The sequence below is a fragment of the Molothrus aeneus genome, chromosome 17, assembly GCF_037042795.1.
Source record: "Molothrus aeneus isolate 106 chromosome 17, BPBGC_Maene_1.0, whole genome shotgun sequence".
Taxonomy (NCBI): Eukaryota; Metazoa; Chordata; class Aves; order Passeriformes; family Icteridae; genus Molothrus; species Molothrus aeneus.
This window is the reverse complement of record NC_089662.1, coordinates 10,138,356-10,157,647: the sequence shown is the minus strand read 5'-3', so window position 1 is coordinate 10,157,647 and position 19,292 is coordinate 10,138,356.

Below are 19,292 nucleotides of genomic sequence, written 5' to 3'. Positions count from 1 at the left end.
TTTGTGCAGGGCCAGGTGGGCTGGGAAGGTGCCACTAGATGGCAATGGAGCTCGGTGCCATGGCACCGGCTGCTTGAGGAAGGACAGAAAGCCAGCCCGTGCCCTCCGTTCCAGCTCTGCAGCAGCAAAACCACAAATACCTTTTATGAGATCCAAATAAGGTCCAAAAGTAAAATGTTAGTATCTAGTGATACATCATTCCACGGGAAATATACAACTTGTAAGCAGAAAGCTGTGCAGCAGGTGAGGGTTCAAACAGAGCAGCTGTGTTATTGCTACAAAAAGCTGGTAAATTCGTATTTCAAGCATTCCCTTCCCAAGCAGGGATAGAGGGATCTGAGCTGTCATTCATATAAAAGGGGAAGTTTTTATATTTTGATTTTCTTTCTTCAGATGTTGTAATTGGGGTTGCTGTTAGCCTGATCCTTTCACCTCACTCTGACACAAGCCTGCCTGGATTCTCCTGAAGTTCAAAGGATGTTTGGTTTGGAGCACAGGAATAATCCCAGGTGCTCTGGCCCGGGTGGAACTCCATGGTAAACCTTATACTGAGCCCAGTGGTCTCTGTGTCAGGCTCATAATTAATAATTGATCTAACTTGCTTTAAAATCAAACAGAAAAAAAGAGGATTGGTAGGTTAAGGGAAATCTGTGTGTTTTACCAGCCAGGGCAACCTCAACCCAGCAAATGTGAGGGTGGCCAGGAGTTGTGAGGGGTGGCTGTGGCTCTGCCAGGGAGCAAAGCTGGGTTTCCTTCACACAATTCCAGGGAATTTGAGGAAGCAGAATGGGCTGGCACTTTCTCTTGCCAAAAAAATTTTCTTTAGAACAGAATAAATGCCAGAATTTTGTCTTCCCTCAAGTTTTGATATTGACCTGCAAGCAGCAATTTTAAAAGAGGAAAATGAGACCATTCTTCTCCTTCTAATGAGGTGCTGCATGTCTTCTCCAGCCAGGAGCCCACCATCCGGTTTCCTAGAGAGGCACAGAAAAATGAATCTCACATTATATTCGAATTTTCCGAGGTGTTACATCTCGCCTGCTTCATTACCAAGTAACACTCTCTCAGTTAAGAGAGTCCTCTGAGAAATCTAGAAGTGCACACAAAGGGAGGACTCACCACAAATTCTCTTACAAACCTCTCCTTCTAGTAAGAGGGGAGCAGAGCTGCTGTAAAATGAATATTGCAGTAGTTCAGTGAAACCCTGATGCACGAGTAACTATAGAAACTGTAGCTCCAGACATGAGTGTTCAACATACTAATGTGCCCTGCTTCAAACTAATGTGAAAAATGTGATCTCTTACCATTCTGGCTTTCTGCTTTAAAAATACAAAATCTGTTCCAAGTGGAGCAATGCTCTGAAAGTTGATGAAATCACAGATGAAGCCTTGCACCTCAGCAAGGGGAAGGACAGAAAATCCTGAGCTACCCAAGCTTCTGTGGCATTGCAGATAAAATCTGCCCTGTAGTTCATAGAATCATGGAATCATGGAAGCATGGAATGGTTTGGGTTGGGAGGGACCTCAAAGATCATTGATTCCACCCCTCTGCCATGGGCAGGGACACCTTCCACTGTCCCAGGGTGCTCCCAGCCCCATCCAGCCTGGCCTTGGACACTTCCAGGGATCCAGGAGAGCCACAGCTGCTCTGGGTACCCAGAGTGCCAATTCCAACTGTACACTTACCACCTAAAGAATAGCAATGAAAGCATTTTTAATAGAAAAAGTGAAGTGCTTGTTGTCTCTGCATGCTTTCATTCCTAAGGAGGGATTGGCAGAGGATTTGTCTTGGGAGATGTAGACACTTACTTTTGTTTTACTCTGTGAGGAAAATAAAATCCGTAGGGTTGAGCTTGATGCACCAAAAAATAAAAGGATGGATTTTTGATTTTTAAACATTGAGGGTTGTCCATTTAACTTCTCAAAAAATTGCTGCTCCCTGTACTTCTCTTGAGAGACAGCCCAAGCTGCTAAAGAAACCCAGTCAGGGGCTTTCTGAGGTGTGATTCATCTTTCTTTAACAATATCTTAAAACCTTATTTTTATCTCTCTTTTTTTTCAATTTTCTCTTTTTAAATGCGATAATTCCCAATTCCCCACCAGCAATCTGGGAAGATCATTTGTGCAATCCTTGTAGCACTTCAGCTGGATCTGCTCTAAGAATATTCCCTCATTAAGGCACTGCAGTGTCTTTCATTTTCTCTGTGCTGGGAGCTGGGCCTTCAGCAGTGTGCTACCTGCATCTGCATAAATCAGATAACCAGGAGGAAAACTGATGAAGGCCCAATTTATCAGTGTTTTTCGGGCATCTCACACTTTGTAGGTCAGTGGATTTGTGAGTGTTCCCGGCGCCTTATCTGCTTCTTGTCTTGCTCTACATCTCATGATGCTCTTCTCTTGGAGATAAGGCCCCTCTCATTTTTCCATAGCTCTGTTATTTTGCCATCCTGGAGATCCCAGCAGCTCCCAGGTGGCTCCTGGGAGTGGGTTTTATATTCCTGGAGGATGCTGTGAAGCTGGAGAGCATCTGCTCCTCCCTGAGCTCCGCTGGGACAGCTCCAGCTCCATGGGCACTGGGAGCAGCCCGGGACACACCTAGAGCTGCTAAACCTCTGTCTCCAGCCTCAAACATTTAAAAACCTGTGGGGACAACTAGAAACAATCCCTGGCTGCTCTGCTGCCCGTTTCCAGGGCGGGCGCAGGGGAATCGCCTCCCTCCGGAGCATCCCGCAGCAGCCAGATGGGTGACGCTCCTCCCTGCGAGCTGCAGGGGGAAAACCCGAGCGGCCGTGCTCGTGTTCTGCTAATCTAATTAGGCGAAAGAACATCATTAATACTCGGTGTGTCTAATTGATTAACATCGCCGCTGAGCGCGGGGTTGCTCTCATTAGCGGAGTTTGGGAGCCGCGAATTCCTCTCGCCCCGAGTCGCGAATGCGTTGCGTTATCTCGAGGGCAGCAGCTCCTCCCCGCCTTGCTGAAGCGCTTTGCATTTTTACAGGGCTGTTAGCGATGGGGGGAAAGGGAGGAGATGGGGGAAAACCCCCGGCTACGGAACAGCGGAGGGTTTTGCACAATGAAGGTTTGTTATCTTTTTGTGCCTCGTTAACAGTGAAAGGCAGAAAGATTATTAATTTTTTTTTTCAGTCTTATAACAATAACATAATTTTTTTCCTATCCCGACACATGACAACAAGATTTTACATTCTGCATAGGGAAAAAAATATATATTAACTGGGGCTTCAGCAAGCTGAAAACCTGGAACTGTACAACTTGTTTCCATCAGAATGAATCAGACCTCAAAATTTTCATTTTGCAGGTCTTTCTTTTTTTTTTTCCTTTCTTTTTTTCCCTTCTGTTTCATAAATATCTGCATATCAGTTTTTGCTTATACCAGGAATTTTCAGTTCCTGGAAGGATAAATGTGAGATGATTTATGTCTCTTGCCAGACACACACTGACCAGAGGGATTTCCCAGGCTCCAGCAGCTGATCTGGGTGTAGGAGCAGAATTAAATTTAGACGATCAAATTATTCCTTTTGCAAACAACTACATGCAAATTCTGGTCATGTTTCCCCTTTTTCTTGTCCTACCAGAGGGATAAAAGAAGTTATAAAAATATTAAGAGCTCTGGACTTTCTTAGGGAACTGACCAAGAGGCTGTTTTTTCAGACAGCTTTGCCCTGTTTCCTAGAGGGAAAACTGTTTTTCTGGTTTTTTTCTCAGTTGTATTTACCTGTCCCAATTTTCCCCAGCAGCAGAAATCAGTCTCTAAGTTACACATGGTCCATCTGAGCCCATCCAGGGCAAATAAAAGCCCAGGGTGAGGCCAGTGCTACAAAACCTCCCTAAACGTGGACTGGCCTCTGCATTGCCTGGCCGGGCTTGGTCTCATTCCCCAGAGTGGTGACAAATCCCCTGTGAATCTGGGTCACACCAGGACAGTGACAAAGGAGCAGCACAGGCTGTGTGTGCTGTGGCTTCTGCTCAAGGACAGCCCCTCTCCAGCTGGGAAAAATGGGTTTATTCTTCAGGAATGCACATAAAAAAAAAAAAAAAAAGGCTAAGCAGATTAATGCAACTAATTGAGTTTCATGCTTTCTTCCTATAGAGCCATTTTGGAATTTTATTTCTGTTTGTTTCAGGGGAGAAAAAGGCGCTTCCAAGAAGCAAATAATTGTATTTACAGAATTATTTTTGTGTTCATGGGCTCCTGGGGGAAAGCAGTGGGAATGAGCTGGGCCCGTTGTGATCTGACTCACAGATAAACTGCTCAATGGACCCACTTCCCAGACTGCTGCTGCTAATTTGGGCTGGCATTTGTTGATTGTTTTCCTTCCATGCTGCTCGTTTCCTCTCTCTCGCCCGCCTGGCATCGCCCACACTTCTCCTTTCAGCAGGACAAAAGCATCCCAAGGCTCAAGATGTTAAGGGAAGATCCCACGGCAAATGCTGCCCTGTGCCAAGGGGCAGCTGCAGGTTATTAAGGTTTATTCTTGTATTTTTCTGGCTTCCCTTTTCCAAAGGGACACAGCTCAGGGAAGCCAGAGCCAGGGAAACCTGGATGAGGAGTCCTGTTAGTGCAGTAGAGATGGGACAGAGGGGCAGCAGCTCTGGGAGGGGATTCACTGACCCTCCTCCTCCTCCAAACAGCTGCCCTGGGGGTGTCTCCCATCCACATGCCCTCCATAGCCACGGTGCAAGGAAGCGATCCCACGTTTATTAAAATAAACTCCTTTTATGTCTCTGCAGCTCAGGAAAAAGCAACCATCCTATACCTGGAGTCCAGTTCTTTTAAAAAACGTATTTTTGCATGTTTTCAGCCTAAAATGGGCTTCTGTGGATTTTACCCACATCTATGCCAGATTAGGTTTTGAAAGAAATAACATCTTAGCTTATTCCACCCAGGATCACAGTAAATCCTCTACCTCTTGAGAGCTTTAGTTACCAGATTTTGTAGAATTCTTATACAAATCCTGTCAGTAGATTAAAGGCAGATCTGAGCATTTTATACTCTCCAGGGCTGCAGGGCCAGGGCCCCTGGGTCCCCTTGTGGCCCTAAAAGGGGGACAACCCTCCCCAGGCTCACTGCAAAGGCTAAAATCTCTCACCCACATCTCCTCAAGATCCCTGAATAAAATAAGCCAGAGAGGAGGTGTTCATCAGGCCCTGGATTGTCTCAGCATCAGGAATAATTGCTGTGACACTGGGATTTTCTGTCTGCTCTATTAAGCCAGCCTTGGGGACCAGGGTCCCCACGAGGACGTGGCCTCCCAAAGGGTCCCTGTCACGTCTTCCAGCCCTTCTGGGGATGCCTCAGCTGCCCTGGGGGGTTCCAAAGCAGCACATGACGTGTGCTCAGGCACCTGGATCCCTCCTCAAATGTCAGCCTCCTTCAGAAGTTTTTGCACTGCAAAAATTCACCTCACTTTCCCTCTGGCATTAGGTTACATTGAGTATTGCAGGAATATGCATACACAGGGCTAGAGGAAGAAAGAAATGCTTTAAATGAAAGATCAGGTTATGAATTAAAGATAAAGGAAATGTGATTACTGCAGAAACCAACTGAGAGCAGGCAAATGCTGAGGTGGATTAAGGAGGAAGCGCTCACTGAGCGTTGCCACATTTGCTTCCATAATATTCTGTTTATAGAGATAAAACCAAAAACAATATGTAGCTTGAAAAGAGCAACATTTAACCTCCCCCATGCCAAGTGCTTTGATTTAAGCTTCTCTAGATGTGCCAGGTGTAATTAAAACTCCTCAGCAGCTGTGGAAGTAGTGGAAATCCATCCTTTCCCTCCTGCAGCCACTTGAAGGCTGTCGCTGGAAGCAGGTGGTTGAGAAGGCACCAGGGACAGATCATTCCTGGTAACCTTTTGCTGACAAGTGTGATGTTTGGGGCTTCCCTTCCCTCCCTCTGCTCCACAGCATTCCCCACCTCCCTGCCTGGAGCTTTTTCCCTTCTCTCACACACAGGCAAGGAGTGACACTGAGCAGCTGTGGGGAAATTCACCCTGTGCAGCCTCCTGACGATGCACAGAGTCCAGAGCTGCATCCTTCTGCTGTCCTGCTGCCCAGTTGGGTATTACATACCTGGGTAATGACATTAAACCGACCCAGATTGGAAAGTATCTTGGAAAAGACAAAAAAAGTTAAATTTTGACTCAATATAATGTGATGACAATGGTAGATTAGCTTAAAACTCTGTACCAGACCCAAGTGCTGCTAAACCTTGACAGATTCAGTTTTGAATTCAGGTAAGATCATGAAAACTTTGGTGCAAACACTTAATTTTAGGAGCTTTAGGTCTGAGTCAAAACCCAAGGAGGGGTGGATCTTACATCTTCTTGCTCAGCACCTGAGCAATCCGGGTGACTTCAACCCCTGCAGGGTCTTGGTGCTCAGCCCCACCTCTGGCCCACTCCTGAACTGAAATTTCTGCACAAATCTTCCCAGAACTAAGAAGTTTCACTTGACATTTTAGAAAATCACTCGAGGGAGACAGAGCTAACACACATCATACCTCCCAGCCAGCAGCACATGTTTGGGAAAATAGGCTTCATTTCACTAACTCAGGCTTTATAGCACTATCCCTGCTGGAGAAGATGGCAGACAGCAAAAACACATGGTGGAACCAGGAGCTGAGAGAGAACTGTTCTTATCTCATGCTTACTCATTTATACCCTTAAGTTCTTATTTATCCCATGTCCACCAGCTGCTTTTCTCCTAATTAATCCCCTGTGGAGGGTAAACCCTCCTGCCACTGCCTTCCCCACACATGGGCTCTTCAGAGGTGCTCTGAACTCTAAGCTGCAATTAGACTGTGGTCCACAAAGGCTAAATAAACAAAGAACCACCTCTTTGGGGGATCCTGTAGCTGCAGGGAGCAGAGGGGACTCCCCAAATCCTGTGTTTTCTCCTCTTGCCTGGGACAGCATCTTGCCAGGTCTCAGTGGCAGTCCCACTGCCATCACACCCGGTCCTGAAAAGGTTTTCTGTGTGCTGTGCTCTCAGCTGCTAATTTGAGTAATAGCATCACTGTAATTAGTAGGGGAAAAAAACCCACAGAAAGAAAAGGAGTCCTGGAGTGTGTAGGCAAAACAATGAGGTTTGTTTGAGATTCCTCATTGCTTTCTTGATCTGATCCGTGGATGCAGTAAATACACACGAGTACCTAAATTCGCTCAGCCTGACTTTTTCCTCAGCTTGCTCTCCACAGACAGAATGTAAAAACCATCATCATTTGATACTACAAAACTGCCTGACATTTTTCATCATGAATATCAAGATTGTTTTCTTGCCACTGCAAATCCCTGCGGATGCGTTATGCCCGGTTATCTCAGCTCAACACATTTCACAGGGGGACATGTTGTAAGAGTGGCAGGACTGACAAAAATAAAAATTCACTTCAATGGAGAAGGCAAATCTATTTCTTGTTTGGCAGGCTCTGGCAACTGGTGCTCAAACAGCTCCTCATGCATTTCGGATGCACTCACAGCACTCGGGCTGAGAAATTGCTGCCTCCCAGTCTGGAGGAGAGACAGGCACTTTGCACCACCCGTCTGATCTGATCGTGGATCATCAGAGCTAAAGCTGCACTTAAGCTGCTGCTTAAGTGCATTTCAGCCTGGGGAATTCAGAGCTGCCTTTGGAAAACGTTCTATTGGTTTGTATCCAAGTGAATTGGTTTAAGCATCACCCTGTGGTGCTGGTCACAGGGGTCCCAGGATGAAGGGAGAGTTGAGAATCTTGACTCCATGTTTCAGAAGTCTGATGTATTATTTTATGATATATATTATATTAAAAGAAAATTATATACTAAAACTATACCAAAAGAATAGAAGGAAGGATTTCATCAGAAGGCAAGCAAAGGAAGGAATGGAATGATAATAAAATCTTGTGACTGCTCACAGCCTCAACACAGGTGGCTGTCATTGGTCATCAGGTAAAAACAATCCACATGAGACCAATCAAAGATGCACCTGTTGCATTCCACAGCAGCAGACAATTGTTGTTTACATTTCGTTTCTGAGGCCTCTCAGCTTCTCAGGAGAAAAAATCCTGGCAAAAGGATTTTTCATAAAATGTGTCTGTGATATCACCCCTACCCGGGGCAGAGCAGAGTGAAGGGTGGTGGAGTTCCTGCTGCCTCAACTAAGCAAAACAAATGGACATTTTGCACCACTTCTGGGTGCAAATTCCCTCCACTAGGAATGGGGGCTGGGAGAGCGAAAACCCATTTCAGGATTCAAAATATTTTAAAATATTTTGTCCAGCACTTCATTCTGGTGGAGACTTGCCTTCAGCAGAAAATGAAATCCTGACAAGAGCTGGATAAGAAGAAAGAGCTGGTGGGACAGGCTGAATGGTGGGATTTTGGTTTTGTAATCTCCCTGGACACCTCACCAGTCAACTCATCTCCTGAGCTGGCCATGATGCCCAGAGATGTGGGAGCAAAGCTTGGGGTCTCATCCATGGCCTGATGTAGCTGGGAGCCATCTGTGGGTGGCACTGGAGCAGCAGCTACAGGTACTCAGCAAATGTTGTCCAGATTTATGGAAAATGGGCAGGAGACCTGGCTGGCTCCCCTGGGTCTGGTGAGCAACAATACCAGCGCTGAGTGAATTGCAGGAACAGAGTGTGCCTCATTAGAAGAGCTCCTCATAAGTTATTCATTGTTATTTAGACTCAATACCAGACAGCAAAATTTAATCAGCCAGCATTGTGAAATAGCAGTGAGGGAAAACTGGCGAGCAGCTCCACATTTCCAGAGGAATTATGAAATGGTCCCTGTGGCTTTAGCTACTCATTTTGCCATGTTTTTAGCAGCCCTGCTCTTCCTGTGTTATTCTCACCAAGCAGAGGCTGTTGGTTTCACTCCCCTCCATGGCAGCTGGGAAGGTCCTTGCTCACCTGCTGTGACATGTCTTGGTGGGTGAGACCTTGTGGTTGGTGGCACATGGGCAGGAGAAGAATGACAGAGAGTTTTTGGTGGAGGATGTACTGTCTGCACTGTGTTCATACTCAAAGCCAGCTCATCCTGTCTTTGAACATTTAAACAGAGAATGACTTTCAAAGTGACCTGCTCCAGAAACACAATTACATGGATTATAATGCAAGAATATTACCAGTCTTCTGTTCTTTTGATCATGTCAGTTCAAACCAGCAGCAGAACCTGACTGCCATGAAGAAGATGTGGCTTTCCTCTTCTTCCATCTTTTTCTATTTGCGTTTCAAGTCTGTAAATGTGTTCTCAAGGCTTCATTCACTTGACAATGACTTTGTATTAAGTTCCCCATTCAAAGCCCCTCAGGTATTGCCTTTCCCTCAGTGCTGCTGTCCTGGGTGAACCAGAGAGTCCTTTAAACTGCAATAGTGATTAATTACCACCAGTGTGAAGAGATGCTAAATTTCCCAGTTGTGACTTGATGGCTAATTTGGTTTGTGAGACGAGCAGAAAGGACCACTGGGCTCTTCTCACTGGAGTTTGAAAAGTGATGTTTTAACTAAAGTTAGAGGCACCAAAGAGGATTACCCTGTCTGCAGTGCCAGCTCCGAAGGCACAGCAGATGAATGGGCAGGGGGATCAGCACAAGATCACTGCTAAGCTGGGGCACAGAGGGAGGGAGACACCCAAGCTGGCCCCAAAGAAAGGCTTGGCAGCCTCACCTTTCCTGCTGCAATCCTTACTTGAAAAAAAACTAGGAGAAATCATAGAATAAACTCAGCTTCTGGGTTTTCCCTGGAGCTCACAGGGGTTGCAAGTGCTTTGGGAAAGATTGCCTTGTGTTTAGCACAAGTAAGGCCCTGAAAACGGTGTTTGAGTTTTCCATGCTGTTAATGACAATGCACTATGTCACTTGTACTGCCAGGTTGCATCTCCACCAAGAAGGAAAGGGAAAACATTCCAATAATTGCTATCATTGGCTTGTGGCTATTTACAGCACCTTGAGGGGCAGCATGCCCTGTCAGAGAGCTTTGTGATCCTTTATCTGAGTCCTCTCTTCAGCTAAAATTGGAGATACTCACTCCCTTCTCATTTCCCTGATGTCCTTGGCAGGCAGCAAGCCATGTGCTATTTAATACCTGTTGGTAACAGAATTTTCAAGTGCCCCAGAAGTCTGATATTTTTGTGTGCCTTTTTAAAAGGGAGGCACACATTAATTCATTCATTCCAGAATCCAGGAGAAGCTCCTTGCTTCCCAGCTGCAGTCTCAGGGCTGGCTCCCAGTATCCGTGTCAAACCACGCTACATCTCTGTGAGATAAGGAAAAGGAGGGTAGCAAATCCCCCCGAGCCTGAAAGGCTGATGCATTAGCTTATTGCCTCTCCTACCCTCACTAATGCCATAATCTGATGGAATTAGGAGAGATGGCCCAAAAACCAGGAGAGTGGAATGGTTCCCTCCACAGCCATAGGTACCCATGGACCGCTAGTGCACATCTCCGTTTTTGCTGGGTACCTCGGGTGAGAGAGGTTGCAGCAGTTATCCCAGCAGATGTGGAGGAACAGGGCCATATGTTTGAGTGGTTTATGGCTCCCAGAGGGGCTGCTGCAATCACTGTCCTGTGGACAGCAGCCCTTGTTGGGAAAGACAGCACAGAGGCTGAGGCACAGCGTGCCTCGGCAGGGGATGGTTTCACAGATGCAGGAAAGGGGTGTTGGAGGGCCCTGTGAGCTCCTGGAAGAGGTGACAGGGTTTTCTCACTGGCTTGGCCCATCTTCCCGTCTCCTATCAGCACTTGGAGGGGTTCCATCCTGCAGCTTCATCTCCTTGGCTTCCTTCAGCACTGCTTGTTCACAGCCAGCCTTCTGCTCTGCTTGCTGCTAATGAAGTAATCCAGCGTCTCTGCCAGCCACCTGGTGCCTTTGTTAAACGGGGAGGGAGCAGCAAACTGTTCTCATCTCATTGCTAAGCTGACAACTTTTCTCATGTGTAGAGTCATAAATATGCAGGAAATTCAGCGACCACATCAAATGCCTGATCCTGACTTCAACCTGACTCTCAAAGAAAGGCAACCCTGCTCAGAAACCTCTTGTCCTGGACTTCGACTGTTGTGCAGTGCCTGCTCTTCTCCCCTGATCTTTATTGTGTCCCCACCTGAGTTCTCACTAAATGAATAAATTCATACCTGTCAGTGCAAATTGGGTACCCTGTACCTGATGGGGGAGAGATTTTGTGAATATTTAATCAAATGGAAGAACAATGAAAAGTGCCAAGGCATGCAGTGTTCGAGCAGCAGGTGATGGAAAGCAGGTGCTAGAGGCTCTGCTGGTGGCTGGATTTGGCTTGGCACAGGGAATCCTCGAGGGGCTCTGTGCAGTGCAATGGTCTGTGGGGAAATAAGTGCTGGAGAACAGAGCTGGACCACTGCATCCATCGGGATTCAGAGGCAATTTTATGTGCTATGAGTCTCATGCATGCTCATGTTGGTTTTTCACATATCTTGTGTTATTCGTGGCTTGAAGCTGTAACTATTTGGCTGAGGGAAAGACTCTGCATGGGTCCTGATCTTTTTCCCAGCCTGCAGATAATGGTGTTGCTCCACTGTCTCCACCTGAGTAAGAGAGATCTGAATGTGAACAGTGCATTTTGCATGCTGGAACAACATAAAGTTATGGAGCTTGCCAAAGGTCGCATAAGATGGAATTGGGAAATTAAAAAGGTACTGGAAAAACATTAGATGATAGCACATGTACAGGGCCACAAAGAGCTCTTAAAAGATTACCCCAAGCCATGACAGCACTGACTGTGTTTTGTGACTCGTTGACTTTGTGGGAAAATATTTTGTCTAAAAACCTGCAGGACTTCTTGAATCAAAAGGACTTTCCTTAAAAAATAAAAGAGTTCCAGCATTATCAGAGCTTTCCTTTTTCTTCTTTCAGGAGCTTCTTCAGAGTTTAAGATGGTATTTGTAGGTCTAGCTGGATTTTGAAATTAATAAGTAATAGACCAAAAGGAAATGAGTTATTAACTGCATTACACACCCAGGCTAGCACTTTGTACCAGAAGTATAAGGAAAGTGGGTGGGTATGGATTAATTAGACTTGATCTTCTGGTTGCCAAAGAAATTTAAATATGCCATGAATTTGCCACTCTTTTTTTTTCTCTTAGTTTTTATTTTCATCTGCCTGTAACAGAGTTTTAAATACTGACTCCAAATGTAATATGCTTCCAAAGCAGCATTAGTGCTGAGTCTAAACCAAACATTATCTGATTAAATCTTGACCCAGATGAGTTTGTCTACTTTCTGTGCTTCTAAATACATATTTGCCATATGTTGCCTCATATGCTGCTTTTGTTTTTTACTGATTCTTGGGCCCAAATGCTGTAATAATCATATGTTCCTGTTAGTCATGAGTCAAACAAAGTCCCAAGTTTGCAACCACGTTCACAAATCTGAAAATTAAAGAGCATCAACATCCATGGTCAATCATCACCCTGGTCAATCCCGTTGCTGTCACTTCTTCCCAGCTCCAGAATCAGTGGCCAAAGCCTCAGTGGATGTGGATTTTCCCCTGTGCTGAGGCTGGCCAAGCACACAGCAGCTTGCAGCCTCCTCAGGACCCCTTTTGTGCTGCAAAGTCCTGTACTGGTTAAATTTATCTCATTTTCAGACTGTAAGCAATCCATGGCTCCAAGCAGCCCTTGCTGCCTCAGGGAGGAGGTGACACCTGCCCTGGATGTCTCCCCCATGAAGTCTCATCCCTTTCAGCCACGGGAAGGGCAGGGCAGAGCTGAGCAGCTCCTGAGGGCTGGAGTGCCCAGGTCAGGAGACCCCCATGGGCACGCAGCACTCTGCAGCTGGGCAGCCTCAACATCACAAATCTTTCAGCAGCTGCTGAGCCTCCAGCCCCAGGTCACGCTTGAGCTGTCAAATGATTCCACGCAGAAATGTGTCAGATTGGAGGGAGGGCTTTGGTTGGACCTGGCTGGTCCCTGGCTCCTCTTCTCCAGCACCCTGCAAGGAAAATGTGGTTTTTCTGCTGGGGAGAGCTGTGTTCTCCCACCTCTGCTTCAGCACAGCCTATAATCCCCTGCACACTCCCATGCAGCTTCTCTTTTGTGGCCAAATTTCCAGAGCAATCATGAGGACGCTGTATGGATCCCATTTCTAGTCTGCTGCTTAAAAATATCTTACATTATGAGCTGGGCACAAGGCTTACTAAGCTGCATGTTTATGCAGAGAATTCAGACTTCTTCATCGGCTTGAATCAAATTTGACAGTGCCTACAAAACCTCTGAGTATCCAGAAAATCTAAATCTTTTTTAATGTGTTGAAGTATTTGCACTGTTGAAATGAAAGTGAACATAAATGCTGGCTTAATATTTATCCCTGTTTGTACTTGGATTTTATTTTCAGGGTTCTGTGACAGCAACATAAATGTAAGTTATTGCTGATTCATATTCACACTTAATTCCTCTCTCCCAAACCTCTTTATACTTCTGCTACTTATTCTTGCTTGAGCTCTTCCTTTTTTTAACCTGTTTCCTAGCAAATTATAGTTAGAGGTGAAGCATTTTCTAGTTCAAGCTAATTTCTAGAATTATTCAAGCATTTAATTTAAGGAATAGCGTGCAATTATAGCAAAGTACTTTGGAAAATTTTAATCCTTAACTAAGAAGCTTCCTTGGAGTTTCTGGGATGTACAGGCTGAACTGGGAGCCCACAACAAAACCCATGAGCCAACATTCTCCAGCTTCAGCCCTGTGGTTGTGCTGTAGCAGACTCAACATTGATTTTGGCTGCTGCAAAGCTGGTCCCATTAAACACACCTACGAGGAAGCCTCCCAAGGGAGTGGGTTCCTGCCTGAATAGCAGAAGTTGCTGTGTTTAATTTAAACATTTAACATTGAACATCCTCGCACCCCACGCTCAGAATTGATTATAAACCTTGGGATTTGTGTCTCTTTCTGTCAAGGAAAATCCTCAGTGGGCAGAATGGGGAAGGCAAGTGGAAAAGGCTGCTCCTTTCATGGGCTCAAATCCACATGTGCTGGCCAAACCCCATTATGTATGATGTTTACACACATTCTGCATCCCTAATCTGCCTTATTGCACTGCAGGTGCTCAGCCTGGCTCCAGGAATGGCAGCTCTGAGCAGTAATTGCAGGTTTCCTGCAGGTTCATTGCAACCTGCACCACCAGCCATCTCCTTGATTTATTCCTAAACAAAAACATTTCTCTGGATATCAGCACACAAATTTAATTTCATTCATCTGTGCCAGGTTAGAAATTGCACCCGTGAATGGGGTTTGCTGCTGGAGTAATGGGAAAACCACTTAATGTCATTTAAGCCATTTGGGACCAAACCTCACTGTCATGACAGCCTGGAGGACAAATCCACGGGCTGCAGGAACCAAGAGAGGTTTGTTTGAGATGTTTGCTCAGTGCCAAAACCGAGCATGAGGATTTGCTGCTATTTTATAGGTTGGCAAAAAGATCCACATAAACACAAGCTGTAATAATTAGCTTGAGACAGTAACACACGAGTGCAGAGTTAGAGGGACGGAGTGGATTTTGGCCCTGTTGTTTTTCCACTCCATTTTATTTAGGTAGTGGCATAGAATCATAGAATCATTAAGGTTGGTCAAGACCTCCAGGTTCATCAAGACCAATCTTAATGGAAATATGAAAACACATTTGTGGTGATATCTGCACCCAGCCTGTTATTTAGCTCCTAGTCAGCTGGGATGTGGCAAAAATCAGAAACTCCTGAATTCTGGTGCAGGTCAGGAAGGCAGGATCAGACTCAGATGTGGAGCTCTGCCACTGATTCCAGACTCTGGGCAGAAAAGGGGCTCGCTGAGGCTGTGTCTCCATCCTCTCTCCACAAACTGTCAACATTCAAACCTAATTTGCCTTGTAATGATTCCCATCTAATGTTTTTTCAGAAACAACAGTGAAACGCGTGATTTCATGAAGCGAAAATCAAAGATGCTCACGGGGTGTTCCTGTTATTATCGGCACATTTTGGGCTCTGTCTGTGTGATCAAATAAAGCAATAAGAATGATGATGATTACTGCTGTCACCTGCAGCACAGCCTGCCCATGATCAATAGCAGTGCTCCTGCTGAGCCCAGCCCATCCCCTGGGGCAGCAGGGCAAGGTGGGGCAGCACGTCTGGATCTGCTCCTGCTCCCTCCTGCAGCTGAAACACAGCGCAGGAGAGACCCTGCGGATTGCTGAGCTTGGATTGGCACTGCTGTGCATTGAGCTGAGCAGGGAAGGGGGGACAGGAGTGCTGTGTGCACCAGACACTGGAGGGGAGCCCTCGTTTTTGGGGAGAATGCCCTCCTGATGCAGCTGGAGGTGGCTAAAGCAAGGGCACTTCTGCTCTTCATAAACCAGAACCATGATTTCAGATCCTCCTGCCCATCCTGGACAGTGGATCTCCAGGAACTTGGGGTGACATTTATTTGTTTCCATCTTTATCAGCTCCCTGGAGCCAGCAGGACCATTCCCTGTGTTTCTCTGGTGTGTGAGCAGCTGAAGCCCCATCTGTGAGGATACCCTGGCTGGAAGGGTCCCCTCCAGCTCCTGTTTGCCATGGAGCTGAGCAGAGCAGCTCCCTACCAGGCAGGAGAGGAAGAAAAGTGCTTTCTCCATGAAATCACTGTCTCCTGGAGGAGTTATAATAGTAGGCTATCACCTGGTGAGGCTGGTGGGAAGATGGGCAGGGCCCTGTCAGTGAAGAGTGATTCACTGGATAACTGTTTTACAGGAGAACTCGCAGCACTAATCACAACTTCTCACTTGCTAATGGCTGAGAAGAGTTAAACGAAGAGTAAAAATAGCTTCATGTCTTCTGAGTCTTCCATGAGCATGGCACTTGTGAGGAAGTCTGCAATTAGCCAAACTGAGAATCTAAAGACAAAAGGGTTTGACTTATCTCCTTGACTTTCAGCCCTTGAAGAAGAATTTCAGCCTGTCAGGAAGTGAACATGAGACTATTGGACCTCTCCAGGGTTAGGAGCATCACCTTCTCCCAGATCCTCTGTGATTAGGTTCAAAAGCCAAAGAGGATGAGGAGTCAGCCCTGTCTCCAGCTCCCTCCTCTCCTCCTTTGGGGCTGAGGTGAAGGGCTGGGACTGCCCTGGCTCCAGCAGAGTGCTGTGCTCCCCTCCTGGGCTGCAGGACAGAGGGCACCAGCTGTGACAAGGCCCTGCAGATGGGTTTGCTGTGGGTAGGTTGGTGGCTGGGGGTGAGATTGTCACATTTTCTGTCTCTTTGCTGTCAAAATCTGCTCTAAACCAATTTCGCTTAAATTCGCAGAATTGCTTCTTCACATCCTCCCTTTTACATCTTGAAGCAAGTGTGCATTTGATCAAAATCTTTCTTTTTATACTTTGAGCTCAGGCTGTGACATGTCACGCTGCTAATTCAATACCCACACATGCCCTTTTATTCCAATAAAAGACGAACAGATAAAGTGATCTCCTCATATTGCAACACAAGATGGATTTTATTTCTTGCAGGTTTGCCCTTTTTCAAGCGTATCTCGGATCTCTTTATATGGCAGACTATCAATTTCTCCTTCTAGCTGGCATATTAGGCTCATAATAAAATGTGTTTGCATACTTATCAAGGGAAGCAGAGCGGCTCACAGAGGACAGGGGTGTATTTCTGAGCTGCTTGGAGGGGCTTCTGGGAAGTGAAGATCTCCATTAAGGTACAGATACAAGCAGGTGGGAGCTACACATCTTCCTAATGCATCCAAAGCTGAGTCCTCACAAAGATGAATTTAGGACTTGCTGCTCACTCAGCTCATTTGTCAGTGGTTTCAGAGGCTCATCAGTGATGTTAATTTGTTATTCTCCAGTTATGATCCACTGAGGTGTCTCAAGTGCCTCTCTTTCTGCAGGGAGACACTCAAATGAGACATCCCTTGAGATGAGGTTGTTTGGGGACAAGTGAAGAACTACAAAAGGCTTTAAAAATAATTCTAAAAATGTTTTAAAATAACTCCTGATATTTATGGTGAAAATCCCACATTTTTTTATATGCCCCATATTGCTATAGGGCCCAAATATTGGAAAATCATTTCCAAGCATTGGCCTTGCTGTGCAAATTAAGCTGTAGAGGTGTCAGAAAATGTTGCCTGTGGACTTCTGCCCTCTAGAAGTATTACTTATGCAAACAAAATTCAGGCAGATCCTGCCACCCTGACTTCAGCTTGACTTTTGGCCTTTAATTTTGAATTTCATAACTCTGTGCCTCCTTGTGCCTCCCTTGCAGAGAAGCATTTCTCCTTGTGCTGAGGTCAACCTGCTCATCTTGCCAGCATAGCTCCAGGTAAGACAGGAGCTTTAAGTGAACCTCACACAATATCAGAGCCAAGCTGACCTGTGGCTGCAAAATTTGCTGAGGGATCAGAGCAAATTCTGGAGAATCAAGTCATTTAAAGAAATAATTTTGTTAATTGAACTCTGTCCAGCTGCCTGCCAGTTCATCTCACAGCTGCTTTGTGGAAGTTTCTGTCATTGTTATTCCTCTTTGCCAGCTGGTGAAATATGACTTCCTTTGGTGACATTACTGAGGAAGAAGGACTCCATCTAATTTTTCTAACCTATTTCACATCCTTCTCACCAGTGTGGCTTTGCTGATGTTTAGCAATTACCTGTATGAATGCACCCTTCTACCCAAATCTTTCTCCAGACTTTTTTCCTCGGGCACTCAGACCTGGATTCAAGGCTGGGTGGGCAACTTCTTCTGTTCTGCTGTAAAATCTTGTACTGCACTAAAAATGAACTTGTTTTGGTTTCCACATCTGTGCACATGGGCTTTGTAAACAAAAGTTTACCAATTCTAGCAAAGACACCCCAGGATCACCCCTTTGCTTTGGCATAATGCTTTGGAATGATATTCACAGGTTAGGGAAGGCAAGGAGCAGAGCAGGGAAGTCTCTAGAAGCAAAAATGAAAAGATGCTGGAGAGCAGACATTGTTTTCTGTAAGATGAAAAAATCCAACTTATTTTTTTAACAGTGAAACAGTTGGAAATATTTTCCCTTGGAGTCAGAACAGTTTGTCTGTGATTTATGAGAATCTTTATAATGATAGCTATTGTCCAGAGAGTTCCCCTTCTCAGTAAACATCTTTCCACTAAATCAACCAAAGATTTATTTCCCACAAGCTGGGCTCTTTTTTTTCTTTTTTTTTTCCCTTATTTCTTCAGTACCTGCAGTTCCCCAAACACCACTGATGAGCCTTATGGGCAAAAAAGATGTCAGGCACTGAATGCAGCCCCAGTTAGCACTGAAAGGCACTGAATGAGCTCCCTCTCTAACACAGGATGAAAGGAATGAACTTCCCTGGCCTTTTTTTTTTTTTTTTTTTTTTTTGTAGATATATTTTTCTTTATCTCTTACATCCTTTGGTTGTTTTCTTAGAGTTTAATTTAGAGCAGTCCCAGGGCTGCTCTACATTATAGAGCCTCTGGAGTTGGGGCTTTTACCTGGTTATGGGAGCCTTTTCCCTTGGGTTGGGTGCAACAACCTCTGAGCCACATCAGAAAAAGGAAATGAAAATCCCTCTCCAGGGGCTCTCTGATCACTCTAACAGGGTTAATGCTGGTTTTGTCCTCCCTGGTTCAAGATGCTTGAACTGAGAAAGTGTCTGGGTCAATCTGGCCAAGGGGAGGAAGGAAATCAGCAGAGCCTGAGGTGTGAGATGTGGCTGGGAGGCATCAGGATGGGCACAGGGCAGGGAGCTGGTGCCTCTGCAGATCTGCTGGGGTCAGCAGGACTGCACCTGCCTCAGAAACAAAGCACCCCAGGCAAGCCCATGATGCGATCCTGATAGCTTCCTGGCCACAGGAGTGTGAATAAACCCTTCCTCTGAGTCATCAGAGCAGCAGGTCCTGCAGTGACATCAGCGAGGAGGCAGGACAGAAACTGGGCTTCTCCAGGCTGAGCTCAGGCTGTGCCCAGGCAGCTGCAGGGCAGGGATGGAGCTCAGCTGCCTCAGCAGAGCCTTGGGTCATGGTCCCTCTTCCTCCGGGGGATGGTCAGGAGGGACCTTGTCACACCCTCAGAGGCTGCAGACAGTGTCAGCACCCTCTGCTCACACAGGGATGGGGATGCCAGGCTGGGCCCAGGAGCAGCCCAGGCTCAGGAGCAGCCCAGGCTCAGGGTGTCAGTGCTTGGAAAAATAGGAGGATGTGGGCTCTTAAAAGGAAGAATAGCAGGAACGAGCCAGATTACAGAGAGCCAATAATAAGCATTTGCACAGGTCACAGCATGCTTTGGAAGACACAAAGTGCCAAGATTTTGAGTTTGAAATGTTGAAG